The 12,518-nt window shown below is 46.5% G+C and overlaps 1 protein-coding gene across 1 annotated transcript in view; it reads right to left on the bottom strand.

Moving 5' to 3' along the window:
* The window catches only part of syn3 (synapsin III), a 151,983-nt gene extending 141,123 nt beyond the window's left edge, over positions 1-10,860 (bottom strand). The window contains 1 exon segment of the mRNA NM_001130325.1: positions 10,807-10,860. The gene's annotated coding sequence lies outside the window, so the exon portion shown is untranslated.
* Positions 10,861-12,518: the final 1,658 nt, after the last annotated feature.

Here is a 12,518-nt window from a genome sequence, read left to right as displayed (position 1 = left end):
AGGGCAGTCTGTGTTATGTAATTACTTCTTCTCAGGGCCCCACTCTGTATCCATAAATCTCTCCTTTATGTCCATCTCTATCCAGAGCTTCTCATCATCTAAATACAACTGCTGAGCTGTTACAGTTACTCACAATAGCAGCGACTGCTCCTGCAGCCAGGCCGGTCCTGTCCCTTCAGGGCTATTCATTCTTTATTGCTATTAACCCAAGGCAGCTGGCTACTGCCCCGCCGCCCGACTCATTACATTATACAGTCCATTATGGTACAGTGGGAAGTTGTATCAGGAGTCAGAACCAGCAGTGCAGGGAAGGGAAAGGGACAGACACAGTGACAGTTACACATAACTATAAACCCAGTGAGAATGAGGAATGAATGGGTATTGGGGAGTTGTATCAGGAGTCAGAACCAGCAGTGCAGGGAAGGGAAAGGGACAGACACAGTGACAGTTACACATAACTATAAACCCAGTGAGAATGAGGAATGAATGGGTATTGGGGAGTTGTATCAGGAGTCAGAACCAGCAGTGCAGGGAAGGGAAAGGGACAGACACAGTGACAGTTACACATAACTATAAACCCAGTGAGAATGAGGAATGAATGGGTATTGGGGAGTTGTATCAGGAGTCAGAACCAGCAGTGCAGGGAAGGGAAAGGGACAGACACAGTGACAGTTACACATAACTATAAACCCAGTGAGAATGAGGGATGAATGGATATTGGGGAGTTGTATCAGGAGTCAGAACCAGCAGTGCAGGGAAGGGAAAGGGACAGACACAGTGACAGTTACACATAACTATAAACCCAGTGAGAATGAGGAATGAATGGGTATTGGGGAGTTGTATCAGGAGTCAGAACCAGCAGTGCAGGGAAGGGAAAGGGACAGACACAGTGACAGTTACACATAACTATAAACCCAGTGAGAATGAGGAATGAATGGGTATTGGGGAGTTGTATCAGGAGTCAGAACCAGCAGTGCAGGGAAGGGAAAGGGACAGACACAGTGACAGTTACACATAACTATAAACCCAGTGAGAATGAGGGATGAATGGATATTGGGGAGTTGTATCAGGAGTCAGAACCAGCAGTGCAGGGAAGGGAAAGGGACAGACACAGTGACAGTTACACATAACTATAAACCCAGTGAGAATGAGGAATGAATGGGTATTGGGGAGTTGTATCAGGAGTCAGAACCAGCAGTGCAGGGAAGGGAAAGGGACAGACACAGTGACAGTTACACATAACTATAAACCCAGTGAGAATGAGGAATGAATGGATATTGGGGAGTTGTATCAGGAGTCAGAACCAGCAGTGCAGGGAAGGGAAAGGGACAGACACAGTGACAGTTACACATAACTATAAACCCAGTGAGAATGAGGGATGAATGGATATTGGGGAGTTGTATCAGGAGTCAGAACCAGCAGTGCAGGGAAGGGAAAGGGACAGACACAGTGACAGTTACACATAACTATAAACCCAGTGGGAATAAGGGATGAATGGATATTGGGGAGCTGTATCAGGAGTCAGAACCAGCAGTGCAGGGAAGGGAAAGGGACAGACACAGTGACAGTTACACATAACTATAAACCCAGTGGGAATGAGGGATGAATGGATATTGGGGAGTTGTATCAGGAGTCAGAACCAGCAGTGCAGGGAAGGGAAAGGGACAGACACAGTGACAGTTACACATAACTATAAACCCAGTGAGAATGAGGGATGAATGGATATTGGGGAGTTGTATCAGGAGTCAGAACCAGCAGTGCAGGGAAGGGAAAGGGACAGACACAGTGACAGTTACACATAACTATAAACCCAGTGAGAATGAGGATGAATGGATATTGGGGAGTTGTATCAGGAGTCAGAACCAGCAGTGCAGGGAAGGGAAAGGGACAGACACAGTGACAGTTACACATAACTATAAACCCAGTGAGAATGAGGGATGAATGGATATTGGGGAGTTGTATCAGGAGTCAGAACCAGCAGTGCAGGGAAGGGAAAGGGACAGACACAGTGACAGTTACACATAACTATAAACCCAGTGAGAATGAGGAATGAATGGATATTGGGGAGTTGTATCAGGAGTCAGAACCAGCAGTGCAGGGAAGGGAAAGGGACAGACACAGTGACAGTTACACATAACTATAAACCCAGTGAGAATGAGGGATGAATGGATATTGGGGAGTTGTATCAGGAGTCAGAACCAGCAGTGCAGGGAAGGGAAAGGGACTGACACAGTGACAGTTACACATAACTATAAACCCAGCGAGAATGAGGAATGAATGGGTATTGGGGAGTTGTATCAGGAGTCAGAACCAGCAGTGCAGGGAAGGGAAAGGGACAGACACAGTGACAGTTACACATAACTATAAACCCAGTGAGAATGAGGAATGAATGGATATTGGGGAGTTGTATCAGGAGTCAGAACCAGCAGTGCAGGGAAGGGAAAGGGACAGACACAGTGACAGTTACACATAACTATAAACCCAGTGAGAATGAGGAATGAATGGATATTGGGGAGTTGTATCAGGAGTCAGAACCAGCAGTGCAGGGAAGGGAAAGGGACAGACACAGTGACAGTTACACATAACTATAAACCCAGTGAGAATGAGGGATGAATGGATATTGGGGAGCTGCTTGGAATGATATTTCCTACATTAAGCAAACACAGTTTCTGGTTGAAGTTCCCCTTTAAGTCTGAGCTTGAGAGGTTTGAAGGGGTTGGGTGCTGTGAGGATCTCACCGATTGGCAGCCGCGTGACTCAAGCTGGCAATTTTATTCGACAGTTAACAATGAGATCTTTTTATAGAAGGTGCTAATAGAACAGCTGCTAAGTCCCAAAACATCTCAGGGATGTGAAAGAGAAGGAGAATTGGGGAAAACAAGATCATTACCTAAACTTGCAGGAAGACAATAAACAACTTATTGGGAATCTAGATCTTTCCATTGGATCGGCTGAATTAGCAAGAAGCTGCACTGGCCCGTCCGTATCCAACCCGTGTGTAAATGTGCATGCGTTATGCTTCCCTGCACTCTGCAGAACATACGTTTTTTGACATTATACACATATAGGAGCATTAGATTTCCGCTCCAGGCGTCACTCTGGCCCTGCATTATATAATGGCACCGCCTGTCACTCACAGCAACGCAGACTGGCAGCTCAGGGCCCCCCCCCCATTACTAAGGGCCAATCCTGCAACAGCCCGCAGGCTGGGAATATCCCACTGCACTGATTGGTTAAAGCTTAGTCTATCCCTGTGAACTAATGTTCAAATTGGCTACAGGTTGGTCTAGTCTTGGCTTTTAGTAATGTGCTTATTGGCTACAGGTTGGACTAGTCTTGGCTTATAGTAATGTTCTTATTGGCTACAGGTTGGTCTAGTCTTGGCTTATAGTAATGTTCTTATTGGCTACAGGTTGGTCTAGTCTTGGCTTATAGTAATGTTCTTATTGGCTACAGGTTGGTCTAGTCTTGGATTATAGTAATGTTCTTATTGGCTACAGGTTGGACTAGTCTTGGCTTATAGTAATGTTCTTATTGGCTACAGGTTGGTCTAGTCTTGGCTTATAGTAATGTTCTTATTGGCTACAGGTTGGTCTAGTCTTGGATTATAGTAATGTTCTTATTGGCTACAGGTTGGACTAGTCTTGGCTTATAGTAATGTTCTTATTGGCTACAGGTTGGTCTAGTCTTGGATTATAGTAATGTTCAAATTGGCGACAGGTTGGACTAGTCTTGGATTATAGTAATGTTCTTATTGGCTACAGGTTGGACTAGTCTTGGCTTATAGTAATGTTCTTATTGGCTACAGGTTGGACTAGTCTTGGCTTATAGTAATGTTCTTATTGGCTACAGGTTGGACTAGTCTTGGCTTATAGTAATGTTCTTATTGGATACAGGTTGATCTAGTCTTGGCATATAGTAATGTTCTAATTGGCTACAGGTTGGTCTAGTTGTGGCTTTTAGTAATGTTCTTATTGGCTACAGGTTGATCTAGTCTTGGCTTTTAGTAATGTTCTTATTGGCTACAGGTTGATCTAGTCTTGGCTTTTAGTAATGTTCTTATTGGCTACAGGTTGATCTAGTCTTGGCTTTTAGTAATGTTCTTATTGGCTACAGGTTGGTCTAGTCTTGGCTTTTAGTAATATTCTTATTGGCTACAGGTTGGTCTAGTCTTGGCTTTTAGTAATGTTCTTATTGGCTACAGGTTGGTCTAGTCTTGGCTTATAGTAATGTTCTTATTGGCTACAGGTTGGTCTAGTCTTGGCTTTTAGTAATGTTCTTATTGGCTACAGGTTGGTCTAGTCTTGGCTTTTAGTAATGTTCTTATTGGCTACAGGTTGGTCTAGTCTTGGCTTTTAGTAATGTTCTTATTGGCTACAGGTTGATCTAGTCTTGGCTTTTAGTAATGTTCTTATTGGCTACAGGTTGATCTAGTCTTGGCTTTTAGAAATGTTCTTATTGGCTACAAGTTGGTCTAGTCTTAAATTATACAATACTATAATGTTGACCTAACTAGCCAATCAGAGCACCCAATTAGCCAATCAGAGCACCAGAATAGCCAATCAGAGTACCCGACTAGCCAATCAGAGCACCCGACAAGCCAATCAGGGCACCCGACTAGCCAATCAGAGCACCCGAATAGCCAATCAGAGAATTAGATTTGCAATACAAATGTTAATAGTGAAGAATTACCCAGTGGCGTAACTATGTATACAGCAGACCCTGTGGTCGCTGGGGCAGCAGGGGGGCCCGGCACTGCTGGTTGTGACTCCTGAAACACTGCACCGGGCGCCAGCTGACTTCTGCTACATTGTTTCAAAAGTCAAAACCAGCAAGGAACAGCCCAATGCTGCTTTCAGCTGGATGGAGATTCCCTGCGGCGTGCCCTCCTGCTGCTCCACTCACCCATACGGAGCCTTCCGCCCAATCAGCTCCCAGCAAGGCAGTGCCGTACAGCAGCTCAGTATATATAGGGTGAGCATGTCACAATACATTACATGTCTGTCTCCTTCACTTACGCAGCTCTCGCTTGATATTTTGCATCTTCCCTTTGCGCTTGACCTTTCCCTCTAATTTAATCCCGTTATCTCCCCTTTCCATGGAATATTCTCCCTTCATCCCTCAATCCCTCATTCCTTTCATCTCTTCTTCCATCCTCTTCCTTCTTTTCTGTGCTCTCTCTCTTACTTCCCTTTACTGTATATATCCATTATCAGGCTTAACTTGCCCTTTCATGTCTCACCCTGCCCCAGCCGCAGCAAAACAACCCAACCCCATCCTGAAACACAAATAAGGGATTATTTATTTACTAAGAGGGAGAAAATGACAGCCTTGTGCCGGTGACAAACAGACCCGCGTATAAATAGACTGGCACAACATACACAGATCCCAGCTGGCATTAAAAACAAACAGCCACATAACCCTCAGAGTGAGGCTCTTAGCGCCCCCTGGCAGCTGAGGAATCAGCACCATAGTGCTGCAGGGGTTAAGATATAATTACCCCTTATTGGGGGCAGAACAGCCCTGTTGGGTTTATTTAATGGTTAAATGATTCCCTTTTCTCTGTAATAATAAAACAGTACCTGTACTTGATCCCAACTAAGATATAATTACCCCTTATTGGGGCAGAACAGCCCTATTGGGTTTATTTCATGGTTAAATGATTCCCTTTTCTCTGTAATAATAAAACAGTACCTGTACTTGATCCCAACTAAGATATAATTACCCCTTATTGGGGCAGAACAGCCCTATTGGGTTAATTTAATGGTTAAATGATTCCCTTTTCTCTGTAATAATAAAACAGTACCTGTACTTGATCCCAACTAAGATATAATTACCCCTTATTGGGGCAGAACAGCCCTATTGGGTTTATTTAATGGTTAAATGATTCCCTTTTCTCTGTAATAATAAAACAGTACCTGTACTTGATCCCAACTAAGATATAATTACCCCTTATTGGGGCAGAACAGCCCTATTGGGTTTATTTAATGGTTAAATTATTCCCTTTTCTCTGTAATAATAAAACAGTACCTGTACTTGATCCCAACTAAGATATAATTACCCCTTATTGGGGGCAGAACAGCCCTATTGGGTTTATTTAATGGTTAAATGATTCCCTTTTCTCTGTAATAATAAAACAGTACCTGTACTTGATCCCAACTAAGATATAATTACCCCTTATTGGGGGCAGAACAGCCCTATTGGGTTTATTTAATGGTTAAATGATTCCCTTTTCTCTGTAATAATAAAACAGTACCTGTACGTGAGCTGTGATGACAAAGGGGGCGGAGCTGAGACATAGGCAGGTCGGATTGGGTGAGTAGGAAGGGTTTGAGAGTTTGCGAGGGAACTGGGGAGACATGGCGGTGTTACCATTGGAGATTATACATTTACCAGCAACTACATAACTGGCCCTGGCTGGTAATTTACTGGCTAGATAGTAGTAGACATTAGTAGGGGGCCTATTGTCCATAATGTAATAAAACCATGTATCACAAGACAGGAATGTGCAGGGAAGCACAATGCATATACATTTACACACGAACACAGGTAGTCTCGGTGCTGGGACCCCCCAAGTCCCCCCTCATGTTAGTGCTAGTGAACCATCCCTCCTTATCCTTCCCAAGCCTCCCAGAATTCCTCCCCCTTCCTTCTCACACCTCACAGCTTTTAATTACACCCCCCCCCCTCCCCGTCACATTGTGCCCAGCATCTGTGCAGCTAATTCATGGTGGGATCATCAGAATTCACTTGTCAGTGCCTTTTGGGCTGTAAGCACAGAGGGACGGAGGCTCGGGGTGAGGAAAACCTGGTTTTAATGGAAATCAATAAGTGACATCCCGAGGCTCTTTCTGACACCTGCCCCCCCCCCCCCCGTCACTTTCCCCCACACTCTATTGCCCCCCCCATCACATTACTGCAGCCTTTATTGCCACCGTTTAAATGCAAGTGTTTATTGGCTCATTGTAAACAGAGCTGCGAGTTTGCCATACTTATAAATGTAATTTTTATTATTTTTATTGTGTCCATAAAGCTGCGGGTTGGGGAGCTTGTATCAATATTCATATACAGGTATAGGACCTGTTATCCAGAATGCTTGGGACCTGGGGCTTTCCAGATAAGGGATCTGTAACTGTAATAATGTACACTCTGCGCTGTATCACAGTATAGTAATAGTACCAATGGGGACGATAAGTAGAAAATAGTTTATTTTATACAAACAGGGTGGAATTAGGAACCAGTGGTCCCTGTCATGTTGAGACTGTTAACAGTAAATGATCAGCATTGTCTATTTTAGTAGCTGCTACTAGTAGCTCTGTGTGTCTTCATTCTAAAGGGGCCATACACAGGCCGATTGTAGCTGCTGATATGGGTCCCTTGGACCAATTTGGCAGCTTATTGGCCCGTGTAGGGGCAGCAACGACTGGCCTGCCCGACCGATATCTGGCCTGAAATCGGGCAGATATCAATCGGGCAGGTTGAAAGATTTAATCAGATCGGGGACCCCATTGGCTTGTTGATGCGGTCCCCGAAAAGACTGCACCCTTAACAGTCATTCTAATTCGATTGTTTGGCCCCAGGGCCAAACGACCGAATTAGCCCGTAGGTGGGGATATCGGGAGAAGATCCACTCGCTTGGCGACCTCACCAGGCGAGCGGATGGTTACGTGTATGGGCACCTGTAGGGTGAAGACACACAGAACTACTAGTAGCAGCTACTTGTCGCGGCTTCTAAAATAGACAATGCTGATCATTTACTGATAATTGTCTCTACGTGTGTTTTGGCAGAGGCAATTCTCAGTATTGTCTATGGCAGGGGATTTTCTGGAGTTTAGTAGCCTTGAAAAAGTAGCTGCTACTAGTAGCTCAGTGTGTCTTCAACCTAAGGGCTGTGACAGACAAATCTCCAAACTTCTGCAATTTCGAGGAAATCGAGGCGTCGCATATGCCATCCCACTGGCAATTTACATTCGAGCCGGTGGGATGGCATATCGGGGAGATTAGTCACCCGCAACAAGTGAGATTTGTCGTGGGCGGCTAATCTCCCTGTCTACCACGGCCCTAAGGGCTCTGGCACACGGGGAGATTAGTCACCCGCGACAAATCTCCCTGTTCGCGGGCAACTAATCTCCCCGAACTGCCATCCCACTGGCGGGATGGCACACACGGCAGCGCGATTTTGGCAAATCGCCGAAAATGCCTCGCGAGGCAACTTCGTGGATGCGCCGAAATCGCCTGCGCAGTGTGTACCATCCCACCGGCGACTTACATGTTCGCCGGTGGGATGGTAGTTCGGGGAGACTAGTTGCCCGTGACAAGGGAGATTTGTCGTGGGCGACTAATCTCCCTGTGTGACCTAAGGCCCTAAGGGCTCTGGCACACGGGGAGATTAGTCGGGCGCGACAAAACTCCCTGTTCGCAGGCGACTAATCTCCCCGAGTTGCCTTCACCTGCCATCCCACCGGCGAAAATGTAAGTCGCCGGTGGGATGGCACACGCGGCGTGATTTCGCGCAAATCGCCGAAGTTGCCTCTCAAGGCTTTTTCGGTGATTTGCGCAAAATCGCGCCGCCGCGTGTGCCATCCCACCGGCGACTTACATTTTCGCCGATGGGATGGCAGGTGAAGGCAACTCGGGGAGATTAGTCGCCCGCGAACAGGGAGTTTTGTCGCGCCCGACTAATCTCCCCGTGTGCCAGAGCCCTAAGGGTAAGGACACACAGAGCTACTAGTAGCTGCTACTTGTAGTGGCTACTAAAACAGACAATGCTGATCATTTACTGATAACTGTCTCTACGTGAGTTTTAACAGAGGCAATTCTCAGTATTGTCTATGGCAGGGGATTTTCTGGCGTTCAGTAGCCGTGAAAAAGTAGCTGCTACTATTAGCTCTGTGTGTCTTCACCCTAAGAGTCAGAAACAGTAGTGTAGAGAGGGACAGACTTAGGTCCAGGTTCCCTGCAACTACATTAGAATATTCCCTAGGCACAGTGTGCATTGCATTACTGTTTACATGCATTCTACTGCTCTCCAGAATATGATGCTGCCATATAAATACTAGACAACAGGAAAATAATAATAATAATAATAATAAGGATGTTATATCACAAATATTAACATATGCCCCCATAAAGGGGGGACATGTCTTACAACAAGAATATCCATCCACCATCCCTTGCACTACCTGCAGGAAACACCATAGACAGTGGCGCTGTTCTGTTACCAGCTATGAGGAAACAACCTTCCGGCTCTACTGGCAAGTAAAGGTACTGCAGATGACAAAGCTATCAGTATTACAATCAGTGCAACAATGTCTGCCAGACATAGCGGTGATGCTAAGCAGGCAACAGGTATGAAATCTATTATCTGGAAACTCATTATCCAGAAAGCTGCAGAATACAGGTACTACTGTGACCCTATTTAAGCAAAGAATTATTTTTTGACTGAATTTTCTGAGCTGCCATTGTGTCTTTTGGGTTTATATGTTTTTCAGTAGCCCTTAAGGTGATCCAAATACCCAAGGTCCCTAGGCATTCTGGTGTAGATTGTAAGCTCTTTTGGGCAGGGCTCTCTTCACCTCCTGTATCGGTTACTGATTGCTTTATATGTTACTCCTTGTAGATTGTAAGCTCTTTTGGGCAGGGCTCTCTTCACCTCTTGTATCGGTTACTGATTGCTTTATATGTTACTCCTTGTAGAGTGTAAGCTCTTTTGGGCAGGGCTCTCTTCCCCTCCTGTATTGGTTACTGATTGCTTTATATGTTACTCCTTGTAGAGTGTAAGCTCTTTTGGGCAGGGCTCCCTTCCCCTCCTGTATCGGTTATTGGTTGCTTTATATGTTACTCCTTGTAGAGTGTAAGCTCTTTTGGGCAGGGCTCTCTTCCCCTCCTGTATTGGTTACTGATTGCTTTATATGTTACTCCTTGTAGAGTGTAAGCTCTTTTGGGCAGGGCTCCCTTCACCTCTTGTATCGGTTATTGGTTGCTTTATATGTTACTCCTTGTAGAGTGTAAGCTCTTTTGGGCAGGGCTCTCTTCCCCTCCTGTATCGGTTATTGGTTGCTTTATATGTTACTCCTTGTAGAGTGTAAGCTCTTTTGGGCAGGGCTCCCTTCACCTCCTGTATCGGTTATTGGTTGCTTTATATGTTACTCTGTATGCCCAATGTATGAAACCCACTTATTGTACAGCGCTGCGGGATATGTTGGCGCTTTATAAATAAATAAATAATAACAATAACACATCCCAGCCCTGCGCTAATTAATAACGACAGGCATGAAAGGACAACCTGTGTCTCCCTATATCAGTTAAATCTGTTCTATTTATATGGGAAGATTCAATGCAAACTGACTGATATAAAGGCAGAATTATACAGAGAATTAGATACAAGATAAACAGACAACTGAGCAAACATGGGGGCCCCCAACCTGTGGCCCTTCTGCTGTAGAAGAACTCAAAGCCATAACCATATCAGGTATTACACAGTGTAGTAACGTATCATTTGCCCCCCTACGATCTGTGGTGCAAAACCCATCGGAAGAGTTTCTACACGCAACAGTGTGTCCCTCCGTGCCCGGGCCCCCCAGCATACCCTCCTTCTTATATACCAACAGAACCATGCGCGCAGAGCTAACGATCTAAATGTGAATTCCTATTGGACCTTTCCATTATTCCATTGCTTCCCAATAAGCAGCATCAGCAGCAACCCATCCCTCCTGGGTCCCTTGATGCCTGTATGACTGGGGGGAGGGATTCCTTAGAAAGAAGGGGGTCCCCATATCCATTTCATTCTCTGTTGTGGCCTCTTACCTTGTGTTGCTTCCTGATACATCAGACGGCAGCAGCGACGGCAGTGTCTGTGCAGCACCATCCAGCCTTCTGCATCACATTCGCCTGCTGTCTCTGCCTCTCCCACCTCACCCTGCCTCCCATTGGCTATCGTTAGGCAACCGCTCCTCCCACGGTGATGCTCTGGAACAAGCAAGGGATAAAATGCATAATTTAGTGAAACAACTGGTTGGTGATGGGGAGGGGGGGGTTGGATCGAATGTCATGCAAACAGAGCATCGGGCAGTCAGACACCCAACACATGTGTGTGAATTAGAATGGGAAAGTCATTGCTACAGTCAGTGATGAATGGGGTCTGTTACAAAGAGCAGGGTCGGAGGTCAGGGTGGAAAGAAAGAATATAATCCATCTAATCACTGTATTTTTATCAATATTTGAGCACCAAGTGTCCGCCTCCAACCGGACCAAGAGAATTATAGATATATTCACTAATGTTCTTTTTATTTAATCAGGCACCAATTGTGTGTTCCCAAAATAGACTTTCAGTATTCAGAATTGGCCCTGGCATTCCCAGTACCCAGAGGCACAAACAGCCCCCCCAGCCCAATAAATAGTGACTGTCTGTGGCACCTTACAGCCCCCCTGGCATTCCCAGTACCCAGAGGAACAAACAGCCCCCCCCAGCCCAATAAATAGTGACTGTCTGTGGCACCTTAAAGCCCCCCTGGCATTCCCAGTACCCAGAGGCACAAACAGCCCCCCCAGCCCAATAAATAGTGACTGTCTGTGGCACCTTAAAGCCCCCCTGGCATTCCCAGTACCCAGAGGCACAAACAGCCCCCCCAGCCCAATAAATAGTGACTGTCTGTGGCACCTTACAGCCCCCCTGGCATTCCCAGTACCCAGAGGCACAAACAGCCCCCCCAGCCCAATAAATAGTGACTGTCTGTGGCACCTTACAGCCCCCCTGGCATTCCCACTACCCAGAGGCACAAACAGCCCCCCAGCCCAATAAATAGTGACTGTCTGTGGCACCTTACAGCCCCCCTGGCATTCCCAGTACCCAGAGGCACAAACAGCCCCCCCAGCCCAATAAATACTGACTGTCTGTGGCACCTTACAGCCCCCCTGGCATTCCCAGTACCCAGAGGCACAAACAGCCCCCCCAGCCCAATAAATAGTGACTGTCTGTGGCACCTTACAGCCCCCCTGGCATTCCCCAGTACCCAGAGGCACAAACAGCCCCCCCCAGCCCAATAAATAGTGACTGTCTGTGGCACCTTACAGCCCCCCTGGAATTCCCAGTACCCAGAGGCACAAACAGCCCCCCCCAGCCTAATAAATAGTGACTGTCTGTGGCACCTTACAGCCCCCCTGGCATTCCCAGTACCCAGAGGCACAAACAGCCCCCCCAGCCCAATAAATAGTGACTGTCTGTGGCACCTTACAGCCCCCCTGGAATTCCCAGTACCCAGAGGCACAAACAGCCCCCCCCAGCCCAATAAATAGTGACTGTCTGTGGCACCTTACAGCCCCCCTGGCATTCCCAGTACCCAGAGGCACAAACAGCCCCCCCAGCCCAATAAATAGTGACTGTCTGTGGCACCTTACAGCCCCCCTGGCATTCCCAGTACCCAGAGGCACAAACAGCCCCCCCAGCCCTGCCTCCAAGTGTGCACACCGTGGTTGGAGTGAAGAAACAAGCACCCATTTGGGGGAGCACAGGGACATGG

This window comes from Xenopus tropicalis, chromosome 3 (genome assembly GCF_000004195.4).
Source record: "Xenopus tropicalis strain Nigerian chromosome 3, UCB_Xtro_10.0, whole genome shotgun sequence".
In the NCBI taxonomy this organism is placed as follows: domain Eukaryota; kingdom Metazoa; phylum Chordata; class Amphibia; order Anura; family Pipidae; genus Xenopus; species Xenopus tropicalis.
The sequence above is the reverse complement of the archived record's forward strand: the minus strand, read 5'-3'. Positions and strand labels throughout refer to the sequence as shown.